General features: G+C 36.1%; 1 protein-coding gene and 1 pseudogene across 1 annotated transcript in view; both read left to right on the top strand.

Moving 5' to 3' along the window:
- Nucleotides 1-23,001, top strand: part of LOC143658319 (multiple C2 and transmembrane domain-containing protein 1-like) — a 230,954-nt gene that overhangs the window by 73,926 nt on the left and 134,027 nt on the right. The window lies entirely within an intron of this gene.
- Nucleotides 824-3,792, top strand: LOC143659953 (polypeptide N-acetylgalactosaminyltransferase 1 pseudogene; annotated as a pseudogene).

Raw genomic sequence — 23,001 nt, forward strand, 5'->3', positions numbered from 1 at the left:
AATCAAGTTCCTGTCCAAAAACTTTCTGCTCTCCCCAGGGTAAAGCCCTCCTAGCAATCATAGAGCCTACCATTTCAAATACATGCACTGTGTACTATCCAGATAATTAGTCTCACTATCCCCCAAAGGAGCTTTTATTTATTCTCACCTCTGTTTCTTTGTTGAATCCACTCTCAACAAGTGGAATATTATTCACCTTTCTGCAATTGCAGGTGGATTCTCCAGACAGCAGCCTCTGAGATGGAGCTTAATGCACAGAATGTTTATTAGGGAATGCCCTTGGGATCAAAAAGTGAGGAAAGGAGAGGAAGGAGGCAGCTGGCAGAAGAAGTGAAACCATGCTGCAAATGTAAGGATAGCCTTGGCCAAAACCATGAGGAGCTCTGGGGCTAAAGCAGGCCTTCAGAGTGTTCCCAGCTTAGCTGAAATGACCACACTCATACTGCTGAAACTGTTCCATCCTTCACGCCCCAACTCCAGTCCACTCCTGTATCATAAAGTACCGTTACATATTCATAACACTATCACTTAATGAAGCTTCAGTTGTGTTACTTAGAATTTTAAAAATATTATTTCCCAGTGGCCAAGGAGGAAGCCAGAGAGTAGCGTCCATGACCATCCAGGCCAGCCAGAGGCATGCTGGCTGCTTAACTGACCAAAGAGATATGGGACATATGGATTGGGAGATGAATTCATTTGAAAAACCACTTTGAGGTAATAAATGTATTTTCTGATGAAACTGGATTGGAATAGTTTTCATGATATTTGTATACTTATATATGTTTATATGTATTATAAATTTTTCCATTTGGCTTGAAGTGCCATGAGAAAACCAACATATTGCAGGGTGGTTCTGAAAGCCATCTATTTGACTTGGGTACTCTCGGATATATACCTGATGTTTACTTCAGTGAATGCAATAAATGTGATTTTAAAAAGGAGAGAGGACTTCCTACTGGGGATGATGCAAAGATGTATCCAGATAATCTTCCTACAAGTGTAGTGATTGCTTTCCATGCTTGCTTGGAGCACACGTCTGCAAACTATCCATTGTGTCAGTAATCGCTCACCAAGACACACGTTAGAAGAAACTGTGCTGGTAGATAATGCCAGCGAAAAAGACTGTTTGGAAAAGACCTCTAGACAGTAATGTGAGGAAATTAAAAGTACCAGTGCATGTAATTCGAATGGAACCACATTCTTGATTGATCAGAGCTAGATTAAAAGGAACTGCTATGTCTAAAGGACAAGTGATCACCTTCTTAGAAGCTCATTGTACAGTGTGTACAGTGGATGGCTGGAGTCTCTCTTAGCCAGGGTCAAACATGACAAGAGAAGAGTGGTGGGCTCTATATTTATGTGATCAGCAATAATATTTTAAGAGTACATGGCTCTAATATGACCTATGGTGGATTCAACTGGAAGCTCCATTTTCACTGGTATACTATTCCCTTAAGAGAAATGGGCAGAATGAAAGGTGATCTTAACACCAACAATGGCAGAAAGCTTTTTTCTCAATAAACAGAGATTATTTTCAGGAAATTGGAACATGATGCTGGAATGAATACTTAGGGAAGAGGGAAAAAACTTAGAAATTTCCTTTAGGATTTGGCAGTGTGGAAGCACTCTGGAAATTGTTACATGCTCACATGTTGGACACACATGTTTTGTAAAGCTGCAACTTACACACTTCCAGAAGGCACAGGGCAGATTACCAATAAAAATAACAGACGACTTGCAGAAGTTTGGATGAATGAGTTCAAGAGTTTCTTCTATATAATTTCCCCAGGTACTACAAAATTAGATTTAGATTACAGAGATATATCATCAAGATTTGACACATGTGTCAATTTGAAACTATTATATACCCCCAAAAAGTCATGCTTTAATCCTGATGCAATCATGTGGGGCCAGACACAAGGATTTAAGTGGGAAACTTTGACTGGATTGTTTCCATGGAGCTATGATACACCCAGTTGTAGGTATGGCCTTTTGGTTAGATTATTTCTATGGAGATGTGACACATCCAACTGTGGGTGTGGCCTTTTGATTAGATGGAGATGTGAATCCAACCATTCAATGTGGGCCTTGATTAGTTTACTAAAGCTCTTTTAAAGGGGAAACATTAGGGGAAACCTCAGATGCAGATGCTTGGAGAACAGTTGTTTCAGAACTGACAGAGACACAGATGTTTGGAGATGCTTGGAGTGTCAACAGAGACAGCAGATGGCTAGAGACAGGCAGAGCTCAGGAGACATTTCATATGCCTCCCCATCACATGCTAAGCAAACCAGAACTCAGAGATGTGTATTGGAAGAGCTAAGTGAAGGCCCAATAGGTGCTTAGAGAGGAAAATACTGGCATCAGAAGCTGGAAGCAATGGAACAGGAAACAAGGATGAGCAGATGCCAGCAACATGCCTTCCCATGTGACAGACATCAGTCTTTCTCCAGCCAAGGTATCTTCTCCTGGATGCCTTAGTTTGGACATTTTTCTGGCCTTAGAAGTGTAAATTTACAATATAATAAATTCATTTTATAAAAGCCATTCCATCTCTGGTATATTGCATTCTGGCAGCTTTAGTAAACTAGATACAAGTTACAATCAAACTGTTCTCCAGTGCCTGGAGAACACTTAGTTTGATTCTTAAATTCCATATAACTAATTCTCTTTGGGAGAGACACATAATGCGGAAAAAATCAACTGGATAACATGGTGTTTTACATTTGTTAATGCTGCTGGAAATGCAATATACCAGAAATGGGTTGGCTTTTATAAAAGGAATTTATTACAGTTCTAAGGCCATAAAAATTTCCAAACTAAGGCATCCAGAGGAATATACATTGACTCAAGGAAGGCCAATGACATCTGGAATACATTTGCTGGCTGGGAAGGCACATGACTGACATATGCTGGCCCTTTCACTTCTAGTTTCAAACAGCTTCCCCAGGGGCATATTCTTTCTGCATCTCCAAACATCTCTGTCTGTCAGCTCTGAAGCTCTTTCCAAAATGGTTCCCTCTTAAAGGACTCCAGTAAGCAGATTAAGACCCACTTTGAATTGGCAGAGATACATCTTCATGGAAACCACTTAATCAGGTTACAAACCCGATTGGGAGGATTACATCCCCATGGAAATAGCAATAAAAAAGATGCCACCCAGACCATAGGTCTGGCCCCAGAAGATTGAATTAGGAAAAGAGCATGGCTTTCTAGGGTACAGAACAGTTTCAAACTAGCATACATGGAGAGAAAGAAAAGAAAATGAAAAAGTTGGAATACTTAACTGTCATGGTATGGGTGGTAAACGGTCTTCTCATACTGCCAAGAAAGAAATTAGAACAGATAACCTTTGTTTGGATATTTCCAAACTTGATAGCCCAATCACAATGCTCACATGCCACCACACCTAAAAGGCAACCAACTGTGGAAGTATGACCCAGGGAGATTAACCCTACAGCATGTGTGCAGTAATCAGTACCTGGATAAAGGAACAAAAGGGGACAGCCAGGTGCCCATCATTAGAGACTGCAATGGAAGCCAATTCCAGCAGTGGCTTTTTGAAATATCACCTTTCCAGAAATATTTTGGGTCCAAATTTACAAAAAAAAAAGAAAAATAATAAGGATTAACAGCACTATCTCAGCATACATTTCCACCACATTCTTGAGAAGCAAAAAAAAAGGAAACGTGCTTTCCTGCTTGGCCGGAGGTAAGGCTTATCAGCCATCGAACTTAGACTCCTCCAGCTTTTCAGTAGCTATGAACCATCCTTCTTGTTCAAAGATGTGAAACCACACGCTAGTGAGATGCTGTACACTGATGTTTGCAAGACTGAAAATGTCCTTCAACAAGAATAAAGTAAAGAATATTCAGAAAGGGACACAATCAACAAAATGTGCTTTCTGGAGAGTGGTACTTTTTATGGTTTGCTTGCATATCAGTAATTTCTCGGAATGTGCTCTCATGATGAAGAAATTGCCAAAATTTTTTTTTCCCTGATTAGAATTTGTAGCCAGTATATTAATATTGGTATAAAAATAAATGAAAAAGAACTGGAACTAGATTCAATATCATAAAAATAACATTTTTTTACAAAAATATTAAAAACTATTTTAAACAGTGTTTAAAGAAAATTAAATCAGGATTTTTAGAATCATGAGAAGTACAATTTGCTATGGTACAGTGTCAGATTTCTTGTAGATTTTATAGCTTAGAGGGAAATAATAACTGATTTCAGTGACATTCATACTGTTTTCATCTGTGATAGTCATGATTTCGCCCCCACTCCCAGGGTGCTGAAATTAAGCAGGGAAAAAATGGTTCTATGAGCATAGTTTTAAATTCTTTTTACAATTTTAAACTTTTATTTGGTTTGTGAGTTGTTAGAATTATAATTTGTATTGCCTTCTGAAAAATGGAGGTTTAACATAATGTCTGATCTCAACTAAACAGGTCATACATCTCAGTTGCTCTTGGGTCAACTGCGTTGTCAACTTTCACATGAAAAATTTATTAAATTTTCAGCTTCTTCATTTGATTACGCTTAATACCCAAGATTCACACTACTGTATTATACATTTGTTTTCACAGCAGTAAATCTTTAGTTCTTTGTTTATGATTCTACTCAACAAAAAACCTATAGATTCATTATTTTGGAATATAGAGGTGATATATTTGATGACTTTTATCAGCTTTTTTTTCTGAAAACATTTACATGCCATACTTCATTGTCAAATGCATAGTTAAGTCAGATTCTTGAATTGTAAAGTTGACCTGATACTTTTTAAAAAAATAAAACAAAATTTAACTGAAAATGTTTTTAAAAATTATTTCCACTACCTATAAGCTGCTGGAAGTTAAGGACCGTGACTTATGTTTTCATGACTTCTTTAGATCAGGTGTCAGCAAACTTTTTATATTAAGGGCCAGAAAGTATATATTTTAGGCCTACAGGTCACACTGGTCTCTGTTGCAAATATTTCTTTTTTTTTTTCTAACAAACATTTAAAAATGTGAAAAACATTCCTAGGTCATTGTTCTTACAAAAAACAAGCCATATTTAGCTCACAGGACCATGTTTGCCAACCTCAGAATAGCACCGTTGCTTTAGAATAGCATTGTTGGATGGAAATTTATTGTGAGCCATAAAAGTAAAACCTATATGTAATTTTAAATTGTCTAGTAGACACACTAAAAAAATAAAATGAAACATATGGACTACATATTTTTATGATGTATTCTATTTAACACAAATATCAAAAATATTAATATTTCAAAATAGAATCAATACAAAATATTAAATTCTAAGTCTTCAAAATGCTGCATTATTTTACATTTACATTAGATCTCAATTCAGATTGAGTACTAGCTACATTTCATGGGCTCAATAGCCATATACAGCTAGTGGCTACTGCGCTGTACAGCACAGTTAAAGAATACAGGGGAATGTGTGTGGATTTGTTTATTTAAATTGCACTTACCGAGTTCTAGCTGTTGATAACATAGATTGATTTTTGCTAGGTGCTGAGAATATAGGTTGAAAGGATTCAATTTTCGCCCTCAAGAAGTTCAGAGTTTAGTAAAGATACAGAATGAGTGATATAACATTGGGTAACTTAGTGGTCTGGATACAGTGCTACAGTAGACCAAAAAAGGGGGTCAGGTCTTAAATGATCACCAAAACATGAGAGAACTTCTTCAGTGTAGTACTGATTTTTTAATGCTAGATAACAAGCAAATTTGGCTTGGGACAGGAATAATATTATGACAACTGGCTGAAAAGTACACAATTCCAGCACAAGGAAGTTAAGAATTTATTTTATAAATGGCAAAGAATGGAAGGTGTATTTTGCCAAAATACATTTTGAATTTATACCACAGGTGTAGCTTTCTATTTATTATAACATTTTTCTTTAAGACCAGGTGCTTCACATGGCAAACTGACACTTTTTGAAATCTTAATCAAATACTTGAAAAGCTTTTCTTCTTGCTTTCATGCAATCAAATTTCATGATACCCTCCAAAATATACTTGATAAAAAATAGCCTTAAAAACAGTGTATTACTTTTAAAGCAAAAGATCGTGCCTGATTTCTTTATAGTATTTATCTGGGAGTCAGGAGGCATGTTAAAATAGAATTTGAATATTTTCTATAAATATACAAGATTAGCATTTCCATCAGTTCTCCCCACCCTTATGATGATGTTAAAAGCTTCCCAAACCTTTGTCCTTAATAATTCTAACACAAGAGTAACAATCTATTTTTTTTTTCTCTCTGTGCCTACTGAGATGTCATAGCTATAAGTTATTTGAGTATACTGGCATATTTTGGTATATTTTACTAATTGTAAAAAATAAGAAAAACTCTTTACTGTTATAATAAAAGAAAAGGGACAAGTTAATTTCCTGACTAACAATCTAAGTTTTATTAACCTAAAGTAATTTTATTTAAAGCAAATCCATAACTAAAATTCGTCTTAAGAGAAACTTATATATTCTAATATGGATTGATAGAGAATGAATATACACTTAAAATCCAATTTGTAAGATGGGCCAACAGCCTAATTTACTTTGCATTTTATGCTCTCTCTCTCACATTGGGGCAGAATGGTTAAAAATTGGGGGAGGGACAGGGTGAACAGGGATTGATTACACTCAGCCTTGAAAAACTCCATAAAGCTATAGATCCTCTTCCCAGAAAAATGCACAAATTCATGATACACATTATAAAGTCCACCATGAAACAGAGTTCATTTAATCCAGGTTAAGAACCTTTCCACTAAAAAGTAGATAAAATTTATCAGTGAAGAATAAAACTGAATTTAATTGATTCCGAGAAAGCATTATTAAGGAGGTTTTCATAATAAACAAGTTAATATTTTATGAGAATATGTCACCTCAATAATATAGAATTGGGTAAAACAAAACAGTTGGTATGACAAAAGATTACAATCAGATTTCTTTGACATACCCTTCTTAAAAAGTGGTGGGTGTTGGAGTGGCTGGAGAGAAGTACCTGAAACTGTTTGAACTGTGTTAATGTAGCCTTGATTCTTGAAGAAAACTGTACAAGTTATAGCTTTTACAATGTGATTGTGAAAACCATGTGTCTGATGCTCCTTTTAACCAGGGTATGGACAGAGGAGTAAAAATAATAAGGATAAAACGTAAATAAATAATAGGGGGAGATAAAGGGTAAAAATTGGGTAGATTGAAATACTGTGGGTCAATGAGAGGGAGGGATAAGGGGTATGGAATGTATGAGTTTTTTTTTCCGTTTTATTTCTTTTTCTGGAGTGAGGCAATGATCACTTTCTCTGGAGTGATGCAATCTTAAAATGATGATGGTGATGAATACACAACTACTTGATAGTATTGTGAACCACTGTATAATATGGCTGGACTGTATGTATATGGATATTTCTCAGTAAAAAAATTCCAATGTTCACTTTGAAAAAGAAAAAAAGTGGTGGGTGGAGTCTAGCTGTCCCTATTTCAAAAGCATATTCCACTGCCTCAAATCCTCTTATTCTTGCTCAGTGCCCAGTACCCAGCAGCCTTGTACACCACAAGTACTCGCACCACTTACAGACACTGGACCACCCAAAGGGATAGGGAGGAGACTTGGCTTTTGCACAGGCCTTTAAAAGGTAGCCAGTATCTGGCTTTCAAACAAGAAACACTGTAGGCTATTCTGTCTTTAAATGTTTTAGCTCTTAGGGCAGTGCAATGGTGGCTCAGTGACAGAATTGTCATCTGCCAGGCCGGAGACCCAGATTCGATTCCTGGAGCCTGCCCATTCCGGAAAAAAAAAAAAATAGCACTTTCCTTGGCAAGATGAGAACACTGCACTATCCTTGCAAGTCTCCTGTAAGTGTAAAATTATTTCAAAATAAAATGTTTAATAAGAATGCTTTTATGGGGGCTATTCAGTAGTAGTTTTTGTTTTCTTCATAGACCTGCTCAGACTGAAGACCGAATTTTCTGAAAAATTGCTGGTCTTCTCATTTAAAGGCAAGAAATATTACATTCACATTGCTAGTAAACCTCCCCACCATATTAAAAAAAGAGGTTAAGGAATCATGTGTCTAGAATTCAAAGAAGAAAATCATTCTATCAGTCCCAAGCAAGGTCTTCTCAGAGAAAAGGAACAGCTATGCATACCTGTGACATAATATACCACAGCTGGATGTGCTGGGAGGGAAAGGAGAGACGAGAAGTGGCGGCTAGACAAAGGCAGTATGTACGTATGCCTCATGGAAGATCAAGGCTACAGAAAAACTACTTTTCAAAAGCTGCCCAATTTATTGGGTCATTCATAATAAGATGCCATCAACTGGCAAGAAGTTAAAAGATTTTAAACTGCATTTTCAGTACTTATACTTAGCCACAAAATTTTCTTATACTAATTAAATTAACTACATACAAAATGTCTGGCTATCTAAACTGCATTTTTGTCATTATTTCATGAATTTTCATAATTACTTCCCCCCATGTTCCCTAAAAATATATAGTTTAGTTTGTCTATTTCCTCTGTTTCTTGCTACTTTTGATAAGTACGTCTTCCATGTCTTTTCCTTTCCTTTCATATTTTTTATCATTCCTTCTTTTTTCTCCAAGAGTATGAAGGCAAAACGCAGCATTTCTGTTCTCTTAGTGGTTACCCTAGGATTACAAAATTGATACTTATCAAAGACTAAGGATAATCAAATCTTTACCCTCTTTCAAGATATTACCTTAAAATGTTTTTAATCCATTTATTCCTTTTCCAATGCATTTGCTATTGCTGTTTGTTGATTTAATTCGCTCTTCTTTTTTTTTTTAATACCAGTAGACATTTTTTAATTCTCTTTGACAGAGTCAGTGTTGGTTTATATTTACTCCAAATTTGCCTGTTCTTTGCTATTTGTTTCTTCATGTGTCTCAGACTTTCAATGTAGAATCACTTTTGTTTCTTGTTCGAGGGTGTGAAGTAATTCTTGTATAAGGGTCTTGTAGTGACAATGTGTAACAGCTTTTGCTTGTTTGATACTGTCTCTACTTATCCCACATGCTAGGAATATATATTTTGGGATACATTCTGAATTGACATTTCTTTCAGCACATCAGATAAACCATCTGAAATTTTTAAAAATATCTGGCTAATTTTAGGGACACACCTTGTAGTTATACAGATATAAGGATAATAATCCTTCTTTCAAGGATTAATTTGATGTTATTATACCAGTAATAAATATGCTCTCAATTACTATATGTAGCACTTAGTGAGTAAGCATTAAGTTGTAAGATACTTTTAATTAAACTAAAAAAGCATGTGTAAGAACTCAAATTCTAAATTTGAAAATATATAACACTATAAAAGTAACAACATGAAAATGGTAGCCCCTTGGTTATTGCTCATCAACAAAACATATATTAGAAAAAAAAAATTTTTTTCTCATAAGAAGGTACAGAAAGGAGAACGAGGAAAGTTGTTGCAGCATTTCCTAGGCATACATAAAATTCCATCAATAGATACTTAACCTATTTAAGTTGGATGACAATAAGTCATTCTCTAGCTAAATAAAAATAACATTGACCTCAACTCATAACAGAAAAGTTAAAGTATTGGCATAAAATTGAGTAACAAAATAAACTTAAATTGAAAAGAGTACTACACTAATAGTACCTCCCAAGAAACAAAGTAATTTTATAATCTACAAGTGTTTTGTAGCAAAAAATAAGAAGGTTGGCTATATTATTACTATTTTTTGACATGGGCTGCCACTGGGAATCAATCCCGGGTCTCTGGCATGGCAGGCAAGAACTCTGTCACTGAGCCACCATTGCCCACCCTATATTATTTTTAAATGTGCACTTGAAATAAGTTTTAAAGGATGGTATGGTTAAAACCTGGCCTGTTATTTACTATAATTTATGTTTCGTTGGTAGTTCCCATTGGTAAATAAGCTAGAAATAAAGGCAGAATTTAGGTAAATTAGAATAGTATTCAAAGTAGCATTCAAAATAGTATTCAAAATGAGCTTGGTATATCAGAAAACCTGCATGAAATAAATTAAATAATTAAGGCACAGTTGCATTATCAACCATTTAGGCATATATGAAGTATTTCAAGGTACTACTATATAAAGTGAACAAAGCACTTTTAACTATACAACCACCTTCAACATACTTAAATCTTTTAAACTTTTTAAATCATTTTTATTTAGCTACGAACTGACATCAAAGTATTCATATTTATTGAAGTCTGTTCTTTCATTTTGCAAATATAAGATTCAGCTTTCACAATTAATAGCTAGCCATGTGATATAAATGAAAAACAAAAGGTGGGAGAAAAAAACCTTATGATAGCAAGTCACCATTCTTGCTGTGTTTTAAGCAAGCACATTACTAGGGTTCATAAATAGAAAATTAGTTTAGAAACTCTGAGGTAAGCTTCTTATTTTATTCTTCACTGCTTGACTCATACTGGATATCCATGCTCAGTTATGACATCCACATCTGAAAGGGGATGTGGAGAAATCAAAAGGAAAGTAGTCCACAATGGTGATGAAAGGGTTGGAAAAAAAGAAGAAAGATCAAAAGGAGAGAAATGTTACCATTATGAAGGAAAAGCTGAGGGGGATACTTTTTAATGTTCTTGAAATATACGGGTTATTATATTGAGAATGGTAACCAGCTGGTTTCCATCTCTATTTAGGCCAAATCAGAAGAAAATGCCTTAAATCAAAGCAATGGCAGATTTAGGTTACTAAGAGAAATTGTGGAGTCCTTTCCAGAATTATTTAAAAACTAGGCAGATATTTAATTTATCTAGGGTGTTAAAGTTATGACAGTGAGAACTGTAATCTGACTTACAAGATCCTTTTAACCCTAATTCTGACATATTCTTTATAAAGATACATATACTAAAATGCATAGGGAGAATTATTAGATATTATTGAGCATAGACTAATGAAAAGAATACTGCTTTAGATCAAACCATAATGTGACATTGAGCAAGATTTTTAACCTTGGCATACTAAAACTCTCTCATCTCAAGAAAGGGATTATCATAGCCATTTTATAAAAGTGTTGTGATGATAAAACGGGATAATGTCTGTAAAAGATCTGATACAACTTCTTAGACAATAAATGCTCAGTTAATGTGAGCGCCCTTCCATTCCCTGACAGATGCAACATGTGGGATTTTGAATTTTCCAAAAGGTATAGAGATAGAATCCCAGGGAAGTTACCTAGATTCCTACTCATCTTATTCATACAACTGAAAAAAAGAGAAACTATAAGAACTAAGCATCGAAAAAGAACTCTCTCCAGTCTATAATTTCCCATCCTCTCATTCTCTCTCTCTCCCCTTTCTAACACTTTTTCCATGGTATTCACAGTTCGGAGTCTTATTTTGAATATCTCCATGTTACTGTATCACAGGCAATTACGGCAGTCCACAGGCCTGCACATTTTCTTTTACTGATTTTCATGTCTCCTTTTCAAGTGGTCCACAGTAGGGTCAATGCCAGTATACCTGGATGACTTCCGAGGTGTTTTAGTACTCAACAAACAGAATTTAGGGTCAGATATCTCCAGAAGCAAATAACTCTGAACTGACTCCCAGGAACTGGGCTACGTGGCTAAAGAGTCTCTTTACTGACAATTAAATGAAAGAAGAGCTGGCAATGTTAGTCACTCTCAAGTCTTCTAATCTGCTATCTGTTGCCTGGTAACTGAGTTTACCTCTGCACCCTGACCACTTCTCAGATGCTGCAGTAAAATTACTCTAGCATGCAAATCACCTAGTTATTTTCACATCAAGAGGGGGGAAGAGTTTCCTTCACAGCTAAGAAATAATCATTTTAAAAGCTAAGTTTTCCTGAGAGTCACATAAAGTATCCAAAAATGTATTATCAAACTGAGTGAGTGTCATTCCATCAAAATAAAAAGTTGTTTTTCTTCAATGGAACCAAAATAAATGACATTTTAAGACAAAACAGTATTAAAATGTTTCAAAATATATGCAGAATATTCTTACATTGCAAAAAAAAAAAAAGCCACTGAATTTAGTTTCTCTGAAATTAGAAAAGATAATAAATAGACCATGTGTTATCAAACTCATATAAAATTTCTCTGAAAGAAAAACTAGATTAGTATAGACATCTAGAGAAATGAGAAAATATAATTGATTTGATAGATAATGAGGTGATTTATTCCTTAAAAAATAACATCCTGTTTTTATAGGCAAATGCATTTTGTTGTATCAACATTGTTGCTACCTCTAAAAAACAGTTTACTGTTTCATCAATAGATAGAGCATCTAGACCTAGCTGATATATATAGAACACTGTACTCCAAAACAGCAGGATATACATTCTTCTCAAATGCTCATGGAACATTCTCCAGGATAGACCACATATTGGGGCACAAAACATGTGTCAATAAATTTGGAAAGATTGAAATCATACAAAGCGTCTTCTCTGACCATATGGAATGAAGGTGCAAATCCATAACAGGCAGGGAACTGGGAAAATCCACAAATACATGGAAGTTAAATAACAATCTCTTATACAGTTGGTAAATATCTTGAAACAAATGAAAATCATAACATATGAAAACTTAAGAGCTGCCACAAGAGCAGTGCTGAGAGAGAAATTCATAGCTCTTAACACCCATGTTAAAAAAGAAAAGAGTAAAAATCAAGGTCCTAACATACACCTAGAGCAACTCAAAAAAGAACACCAAACTACCCTCAAGCAAGCAGAAACAGCAAAGATTAGAGAGGAAAAAATGAAACTGAGAACAAAGAGAGGGGGAGAGAGGGAGAGAGAGAATTAATAAAACCAAAATTTGTTTCTTTGAATTCACAAAATTGGCAAACCCTTGGCTAGGCTTACAGAAAAAGAAAAAAGACAAAAATAAATAAAATTAGAAAAATCAGAGGGGGGAAATTACTACTGACCACACAAATATAAAGAATCCTAGGGTGTGATGATGAACAACTGCATGCAGGCAAATGAGACAATGTAGATGAAATGTAAAACTACACTGAATCTAGAAGAAGACTTCAATAGACCAATGACAAGTAAAGAGATTGAATCAGTCATTGTTCTAGTTTGCTAGCTGCTGGAATGCAGTATACCAGAAACGGAATGGCTTTTTTTTTTTTTTTTTTTTTTTTTTTTTTTTTTAAAAGGAAAGACAGAGAGAAGGAAGGAAGGATAGAAGGAAGGAAGGGAAACATTTTCTTGTTTTATTGTATTCTGTTTCTCCGTTTTTGTTACATGGGCTGGGGCCGGGAATCGAACCGAGGTCCTCCGGCATAGCAGGCAAGCACTTTGCCCGCTGAGCCACCGCGGCCCGCCCTGAATGGCTTTTTAAAAGAGGAATTTAATAAGCTGCTAGTTTACAGTTCTAAGGCTGAGAAAATGTCCAATTAAAACAAGTCTATAGAAATGCCCAGCCAAAGGCATCCAGAGAAAGATACCTTGGTTCAAGAAGGCCAATGAAGTTCAGGGTTTCTCTCTCAAGTGGAAGGGCACATGGCAAACACAGTCAGGGCTTCTCTCTCATCTGGTAGGGCACGTGTAGAACACGGCATCATCTGCTAGCTTTCTCTCCTGGCTTCTGGTTTCATGAAGCTCCCCGGGAGGCTACCAAAAGGGACTCTCTCCAAAATGTTTCCTCTTTTAAAGGATTCCAGCACGCAACTCCACCTTCAGTGGGTGGAGACACACCTCCATGGAAATCATCTAATCAGAAGTTACCACCCACAATTGGGTGGGTCACATCTTCATGGAAACAATCAAAATGCTCCCACCCAGCAATATTGAATGAGGATTAAAGGGCATGGCTTTTCTGGGGTCCACCACAGATTCAGACCAGCACTGTCATCAAAAACCTTCCAATGATGAGAAGCCCAGCACCAAATGGCTTCACAAATGAATTTAACCAACCATTCCAAGAAGAATTTTAACAGCCATGCTCAAACACTTGCAGAAAAATTTAAGAGGAGGGTATATTATCTGAATCATTATATGAGGCCCCCATCCCCCAATATCAAAGGCAGATAAAGATTCTACAAGAAAAGAAAATTACAGACCAATTTCTCATACAAAGAAATGCAAAAATCCTCAACAAAATACATGCAAATCAAATCCAATAATATATTAAAGAATTATACATGATCAAGCAGATTTTATCCCAGATATGCAGGGCTGATTCAACACAAGAAAATCAATTAATACAGTTCACCATATCAACAAAACTAAGGTAAACAAACAAACAAAAAATGGTCATCTCAATTGATGCAAAAAAAGGCATTTGATAAAATTCAACATTCTTTTTTGTTAAAAACACTTAGAAAATAGTAATAAAAGGAAACTTTCTCAACATAATAAAGGGCATAGATGAAAAACCCACAGCTAATATCACACTCAATGGTGAAAGACTAAAATCTTTCCCTCTAAGATGTAGAACAAGACAATGATTTCCAGTGTCACCACTGTTATTCAAACCACTATACTGGGAGATCTAGCCAGAGCAATTAGGTAAGAAAACAAAATAAAAGTAAAAGGCATCCAACCTGGAAGGGAAAAAGTAAAGTTTTCACTGTTTGTAGATGACACAATCCTATATGTAGAAAGTCCAAAAAAATCGACAACAAAGCAAGGAGCATTAATAAGAATATTCAGCAAAGTGGCAGAGTACAAGATCAACATACAAAAATCCGTACTGTTTTTATATACTAGTAATTAGCAAGCTGAGACAGGAATCAAGAAAAATTTGATTTACAAAAGTAACTAAAAGAATCATATTTAGGAATAAATTTAAACAAGGATGTAAAGGACCTGTACAAAGAAAATTACAAAACATTGATAAAAAGAAAGCCCAAATCAATGGAAGGACATTCCATGTTTATAGATTAGAAGACTAAATATCATCAATATGTTATTCCTACCCAAAGTGATTTACAGGTTTAATGTAATCACAAACAAAATTCCAATGGCCTACTCTGCAGAAACGGAAAAGCCTATTATAAAGCTTATTTGGAAGAGTAAGGAGCCCCAGATAGCCAAAAACACCTTAAAAAGGAGGAACAAAGTTGGAAGACTCACATCTCCTAACTTGGAAGCATATTACAAAGCTACAGTGGTCAAAACAGCATGGTACTAGTATCAGGATAGACACATTAAATAAAGGAATGGAATTGAGAATTCAAAAATAGACCCTCACATTTATTGCCAACCGATTTTTTTTCAAGCTACTAAATTTATTTTAACACTTGTTCCCTCTATTATTTATTTATTTTTAATTCATATGTTTTACTCGTCTGTCAATAAGTTAGATAAAAGGAGAATCAGACACAAGGCTTTCACAATCACACAGTCACACTGTGAAACCTATATCATTATACAATCATTTTCAAGAAACATGGCTCCTGGAGCACAGCTCTTCATTTTCAGGCACTTCCCTCCAGCCTCTCCGTTACACCTTAACTAAACAGGTGATATCTAGTTACTGTGTAATAACCTCCAGGACAACCTCTAGAATGTGTTTGGTACCTCTCAGCCATTGACACTTTATTTTGTCTCATTTCACTCTTCCCCCTTTTGGTCAAGAAGGCTTTCTCAGTTCCCTGATGCCGAGTTCCAGCTCATTCCAGGATTACTGTCCCATATTGCCAGGAAGGTCCACACCCCTGGAAGTCATATCCCACGTAGAGAGGGGGAGGGCAGTGAGTTTGCTTGTCATGTTGGCTGAAAGAGAGGCCACATCTGAACAACAGAAGAAGCTCTCTTGGGGGTGACTCTTAGGTCTAATTTTAAGTAGGCTTAGCCTATCTTTTGCAGGGTTAAGTTTCATATGAACAAACCCCAAGATGGGGGACTCAGCCTATTCCTTTGATTGTCCCCACTGCCTGTGAGACTATCAAGAATTCTCCACTTGGAGAAGTTGAATTTTCCCCCTTTCTCACCATTCCTCCAAGGGGACTTAGCAAATACTTTTTATTCACTGCTCAAATTACTCTGGGATTTATCAGGGCATCACTCTGGACAAACCTACAAAATCTCAAGCTCTACTCATGGTTCCAAGTACTATGGTGTTCAGTTAAGCAGTCCACATAAGTTATATTAGGAAATGCACTAGTCAAAATATAAATTTTGTACCAAATAAACATTTTTTCTTTAATCTCACACATAAGTTAAAGTTTTAAAATATTAATTACCATCTATTTTCAACACCCTGCAGTACTGACATTCCTTTGTTCTTCCTCATGCAAAAACATTTTTAAATTTTCACATTTAATCACTATCATTATATACTCTAGGCATTCCTAGATTATACCATCTCAGTCTTTGTGTGCCCCCAGCCCTTCTCTTTCTATCATTCTCACACTCAGCTTCATTCCGTGTAATACAATAACTGTTATTGTATTACAGTTAGTATTGTGCTATCCATTTCTGAATTTTTACAATCAGGCCCTTTGCAGAATCTGTATCCCTTTAGCTTCAATTACTCACTATCTACCCTATTTCTATCTTCTGATGGTCTTTTTTACCAATGAAATTCTCCAAGTTCATTTGCTAAAGTCAGTTCATATCAGTGAGACCATACAGTATTTGTCCTTTTGTTTCTGACTAATCTCACTCAGCATAATGTCCTTAAGGTCCATCCACGTTGTTACATACTTCATAACTTTATTCTGTCTTACAGCTGCATAATATTCCATCATAGGTATATACCACAGTTTGTTTAGCCACTCTTCTGTTGATGGACATTTGGGCTGTTTCCATCTGTTTGCAATTGTAAATAATGCTGCTATAAACATTGGTGTGTCCGTTTGTGTTCTTGTCCTCATATCCTCTGAGTAGATACTTGGCAATAGAATTGCCAGGTCATATGGCAATTCTATACTTAGCTTCCTGAAGAACCGCCACACTGCTTTCCACAGTGGTTATGCCATTTGACATTCCCACCAACAGTGGATAAGTGTGCCTCTTTCTCCACATCCTCTCCAGCACTTTTCACTTTCTGTTTTATTGATAATGGCCATTCTGGTGGGTGTGAGATGATATCTCATTGTGGTTTTGATTTGCATTTCCCTAATAGCCAGGGAAGTTAGGCATCTTTTCATGTGCCTTTTGGCCATTTGTATTTCCTCTTCTGAGAACTGTCTGTTCAAGTCTTTTGCCCATTTTGTAATTGGGTTCTCTGTCTTTTTTTTGTTGAGTTGAATAATCTCTTTATATATTGGATACTAGACCGTTATCTGATACATCGTTTCCAAATACTGTCTCCCGTTGTGTAGGCTGTCTTGTTACTTTCTTGATGAAGATCTTTGATACACAAAAGTGTTTAATTTTGAGGAGTTCCTATTTATTTATTTATTTCTTCAATGTTCGTGCTTTGGATGAAAGGTCTAGGTAACCACCTCCTATTATAAGATTGATAAGATATTTTCCTACATTTTCTACTAATCAACTGATTTTTGACAGCACTGTCAAGTCCACTCAATTGGGAAAGAAGAGTCTCTTTGACATACAGTATTGGGAAAGCTGGGTATTCATATGCAAAAAAAATGAAAGGGGGTCCCTCTCTCTTACCATACACAAAACTTAACTGAAAATGGACCAAGATCTAAATATAAGAGCCAGGACTATAAAACTTCTGGAAGAAAATAAAGGAAAGTTTCTTCAGGATCTTGTGTTAGGCAATGGTTTCTTATACTTTACACCAAAAGCCAAGCAACGAAAGAAAAATAGATGAAAACTTCTGCGTATCAAAGGACTTTGTCATGAATGTTAAAAGACAATTACTCAGTGGGAGAAAATATTTGGAAACCACATGTCCAATAAAGGTTCAATATCTAGAATATATAAAGAAATCATACAACTCAACACTAAAAAGACAAACAACCCAATTCAAAAATGGGCAAAAGACAGTTTTCCAAAAAGCATATACAAATGGCTAAAAAAGCACATGAAAAGATGTTCAAAATCGGTAGCTATTAAGGAAATGCAAGTCAAAACCATAGCTGAGATATCATTTCACAATCTGCTAGTATGACTGCTTAAAAAAAAAAAACAGAAAATTACAAGTGTTGGAAAAGATGTGGAGAAATAGAAACACGTATTCATTGCTGATGGCAATGCAAACTGGTGTGGTCACCATGGAAGATAATTTAGCAATTCCTCAGGAAGCTAAAAATACAATTGCCGTATGACCCAGCAATCCTGCTACCAGGTATACACCCAGACAACTTGAATGCAGGGACTCAAACAGATACCCGCACACCAATGTTCATTGTGGCATTATTCACAATTGCCGAAAGATGGAAGCAACCCAATTGTCCATTAACTAATGGATGGATAAACAAAATATGGTATATACATATGATGGACTATTATTCAGCTATAAGAAGGAATGAAAACCTGGTGGATGCAACAACATGGATGTTATGCTTGGTGACATAAACCAGGCACTAATGGACAATTATACCACTCTGTTGTATATAGGAACGCTGCAGTTTTTACATGACTTTTCTTTAAACCTACAACCTCCCTAAATTAAAAAAAAAAAATTTTTTTTTAAAATATGTTAGAAAGTAATAAGGTTAGTGTCAGAAAGTGAGAAGAGCTATGGAAAAAGAAAAGGAGCACTGGAAAGGGGGCAGTTACAAGTTTATGATTTAAAAATGGGTACCCAGGGTAGGCTATATTTAAAAAGCTAATTTTGAGCAAGGACTTGAAGATGTTAAGAGGTTTATCCATGCAGATATCGAAGGGAAGAGTGTTCTGGCAAAGGGAATAGCGAGCACAAAGTCACTAAGGTGGGACTGGGAATGGCATGTTCCAGGGTCACAGCAAGGAGGCATGCGGGGAAGGGGACAAGATGGCATCAGTGGGGCCAGATCATGTGCAGCCTCTTGACAGGACTTTTGCTTTATTATTATCATTTTTTATTTTTTTATTTTTTGCATGACATGAGAAGAACCATTTTGAACAGAAGAGTGACACGATTTTAAGTTTTAAAAAGATCCTTAGATGCTGTTTTGAGAATAGACTATGGAGATCAAAGGTAGGGAGACCAAAATGAAGGTTACATAGGCAACTAATTTAGCAGTAGGTCAGGAAAGAGATGATGGTGGTAGTTGTAGTGGAAGTTTAGCAAAAAGTAACCTGAATCTGGATATATTTTAAAGGCAGAAACAACAGACTTTCCTAACAGAGTGGATACAGGCTATGAGAGGAAGAGGGGAGTACAGAATCAAAGAAAAAATTTTAATGGTAAAGGCTAAAGTGATTTAAATATTTTGGGAGGTGATTTTCTGACTATATAGAGAATCATTAGAATCTGACAGTCTTCCAAAAGTTACATGCCCTGGATCCAAAATAAGTAATAGTCCACTCTGTGCAGCTTTCAAGGAGGCTCTAGCACGTGGAGGAGAACTGACAATATGAGACATATAGCCATAAATGAAACAGCCTTCAGATCTGAATATAAATTTCCCCAGAAAATGATTATTTTGAACTAGGCAGAACTCTCTTTTCACTTGTAAACAAAAGCAACCCCAGGTCTCAGAATGGCACTTGTTTTTACCTTAATGCCATGTGGAGAAAGGATTAAACCTGCACTTTTATCTTTAACTGAGCTTATTTGCATAGTTTGATTCTGATGTGAGGAGCAAAACATAGAGAGAAATTAGGACATTTGGAGGGCAATTGTTTAAAGCTCCAATATTTATGAGTTCACCATATCTCAGAACTACAGATTTTTAGAGACAGTTATGTTTTAGAACATTTAAAAACTAGGATAGGGCAGGCCACAGTGGCTCAGCAGGCAGATTTCTCACCTGCCGTGCCAGAACCCGAGTTTTATTCCCGGTGCCTGCCCATGCATAAATAAAATAAAATAAAATAAAATAAAATAAAATAACTAGGATACTTTGACAAGACTCATTCACACATCTGTCAATAAAATTCCTATCATTTTAATAAAAGGTCAAAAATCTTAATGACATATATGTAGGTTAATTTTTTATTTCCTTACTTGGAGACACGGCAAAAGCTAAAAACTCATCACTAACTGACAATTATGAAGGCCAATGAAGAGGACAATTTTGGAATTTACAGGCTATGGAAATTATTAAGACCTTGCCTGGGTTTTTGACTCACATCAGGTCTCTGGCAGAAGTCCAAGATATGCAAACTGTTCATTAAGGCAGGAGGGACAAAAAGCAAGGAGCTTAAGCTATGAATACAGAGACATTCTGAACTCCCAGACTATTTGTGGTCCTGTGTCTCTGCCCCTTGAAGAAGACAATAAACACCTTGCTCTTTGGCATCTACCTGAAATAACTGTTTGAAGCACACACACACACACACACACACACACACACATACACACACCATTGAGCACAAGTTCAAACAATTATTCCTTTTCCTCTTTTACTCGGGTGAATGAAAAATAGAGGGATTATAATTAAGGGATCATATTTTAATAAATTCAGCAAAAGAAGACTTGGGAGAAATATCAGTACTAACCAAATCTAACTCAAGTCTTAGAATCTTGTGTGTGGCTGCAATTCCACCCCCAAGGACTATTTCTATTATCATATTGCTGCTGTCTCAGCTGTTGCTGCCACTACAACTTGAGCAACTAGGTGAAACGACGCCAGAAGCAGAAGGCGAATTTGTGCTATTTTCAGAGAAGACACAGACCCAAAGACTGCTGACTTAAGGTATACCAAGTTCACAGTGAGAAACAGGAAAGAGCCCTAATGTCACTGGGACAACAATCAAGTGTGTAACTCATATGGGGAGACATAAAGTGTTTTTCTAATGCAACTTCTTTGAACTAATTCTGGAATTTGTTCTATATAATAAAAACTTTCTAGCTTACAGTCTGAAATCTGAATTCTCTGGAATTTCCAGAAAATTGTGTTTAAGGTAGTAACTTCTAGTATCTATTTGGGATTTCAGACTTGAATGAATTCACAAAAAAATGCATATTTTATTATTTATATAACAGATGTTTCTATATATATTAAAATATATGGTAGATGTATCTTCTATTATTATATTATATATCAATATATATATTATCATATCACATACATACACATTAGAATTTCCCAACATACCCTTTGCAGCACATTTGAAAAACTCTACCATGGTGGCAGATAATATCATTATTTCTCCCTTTTTTACACAAGCTGACTCAATGAAAACTACAACAAACTTAAGAGAGCAAATATTGAACACCAAGAAATAAATTCAAAATCTATCCTAAAAACTGGAATATCATTTGGCTAGGTGTGAGCATATTTCTAAAGAGATTTATACAAGTTGATGAAATGCTGTCTTAAACTGAAGCATTTTTTCAACTGAAAAAATTAAATTGAAATTATAAAAATATTGATTTACGGTGAAATGTTCGTTCTCTAAAGTTTTGTATCAGCATGTAACAAACCTTTATCTTGACCTAGAAAAGAAATTATCTAGAATGCATTTATAATGGCTATCACAGTGAAATGGACTTTCACTCTCTGGCATGACATCTCCTCAGTTCATGCTTCATTCTATGTTTATAAGAAGTAGCACCTGAATACTAAATATTTTTCAGGGTGAAGAGACAGTATGATTTTTTATTTGTAATAAAACAACAATATTATCATTTGCACTCAATATACTTTTCATCTCATTCCATTTTCCTATTCAGAAAGAAAAGTTCGTTTTTCTCCTTAGGTAAAGCAGACATTTACCTTCGTGGTGCTGGATTTGAGAGGTCACATGAAAACCTTTGTCAAAACATCTACCCCCCCACCCTACTATGAAGTCTTCATCTCCACTATTATCTTGGTGTAAGTCCTTGAACTTCCTTAAAATGCAAATATCTTTTGAAAATGAAACTCATTTTGCAGCTTCAGACACTTATGCTTCACTGTCTATGAATTTATCAGCACTTTTCATATGAGTAGAGTTTTGTAGGAAAGGATATAGTCACCAATTCCTAGGGGATAGAGGCAAGCTTGAGGGAAGCCTGGGGTAGCCAACAATTAACTCTGACCTACTTGAAAAACTGTCCAAGAATGACCCAGGAGGACTAAGATTGTTTGTAGTTACTTTAAATGTCTCACTGTACAAGTATACTTCTATTTAAAGACTTTAAAATTAACTGTTTCTAACTCACTGTTTTAGTTTTTTAAAAAGTGCTGCCAGAATGCAATATACCAGAAATGAAACGGCTTTTCAAAAGCAGATTTATTAAGGTGCAAGTTTACAGTTGTAAGGTTGTGCAAATGTCCAATTAAGGCACCAACAAGAAGTTACCTTCACTCAAGAAAAGCTGATACTGTCACGTGGGAAGGCACATGGCTGGCATCAGCTGGTCCCTTGTTTATGGGCTCTACTGCTTTCAATCTCTGTTTCCTGTGGGGGTTCCACACTTACTTCACTTCTCCAGGGCTGGGTTTCATCTCTTGGCTTCCCTTGGCTCTTGCCCAGGTTCTGGCTTGCTTAGCATCTCACAGGAAGGCATATGGTGATGTCTGCTGGGCTCTGCATTTCCAAACTTCTGGGTCTCACGTTGGCTCTGATCTCAAAGCATCTGCATCTGAGGTTTTTCCAAAATGTTTCCCCTTTCAAAAGACTCCAGTAAACTAATCAAGACCCACCTTGAATGGTGTGGTAGTTAGGTTCAGGTGTCAAGTAGGTGAAGGTGCCTAGTTCTATTGTGGACATGAGGCAATGATATGTGAACTTCAGCTGTTCCTGATTACATCTGCAGTCGGCTAGGAGGCATGCCTGCTACAACGAATGATGTTTGATTTAACTGGCTGGTGCTTAAATGAGAGAGCTCAACGTAGCACAGCCCTAGTAGCTCAGCATACCTCATCTCAGCACTCACAGCTCAGCCTAGGCCTTTGGAGATGCAGAAAGGAATCACCCCAGGGAAAGTGGTTGGAACCCAGAGGCCTGGAGAGAAGGCCAGCAGAGATCACCCTGT

The sequence above is a fragment of the Tamandua tetradactyla genome, chromosome 16, assembly GCF_023851605.1.
Source record: "Tamandua tetradactyla isolate mTamTet1 chromosome 16, mTamTet1.pri, whole genome shotgun sequence".
Lineage (NCBI taxonomy): Eukaryota > Metazoa > Chordata > Mammalia > Pilosa > Myrmecophagidae > Tamandua > Tamandua tetradactyla.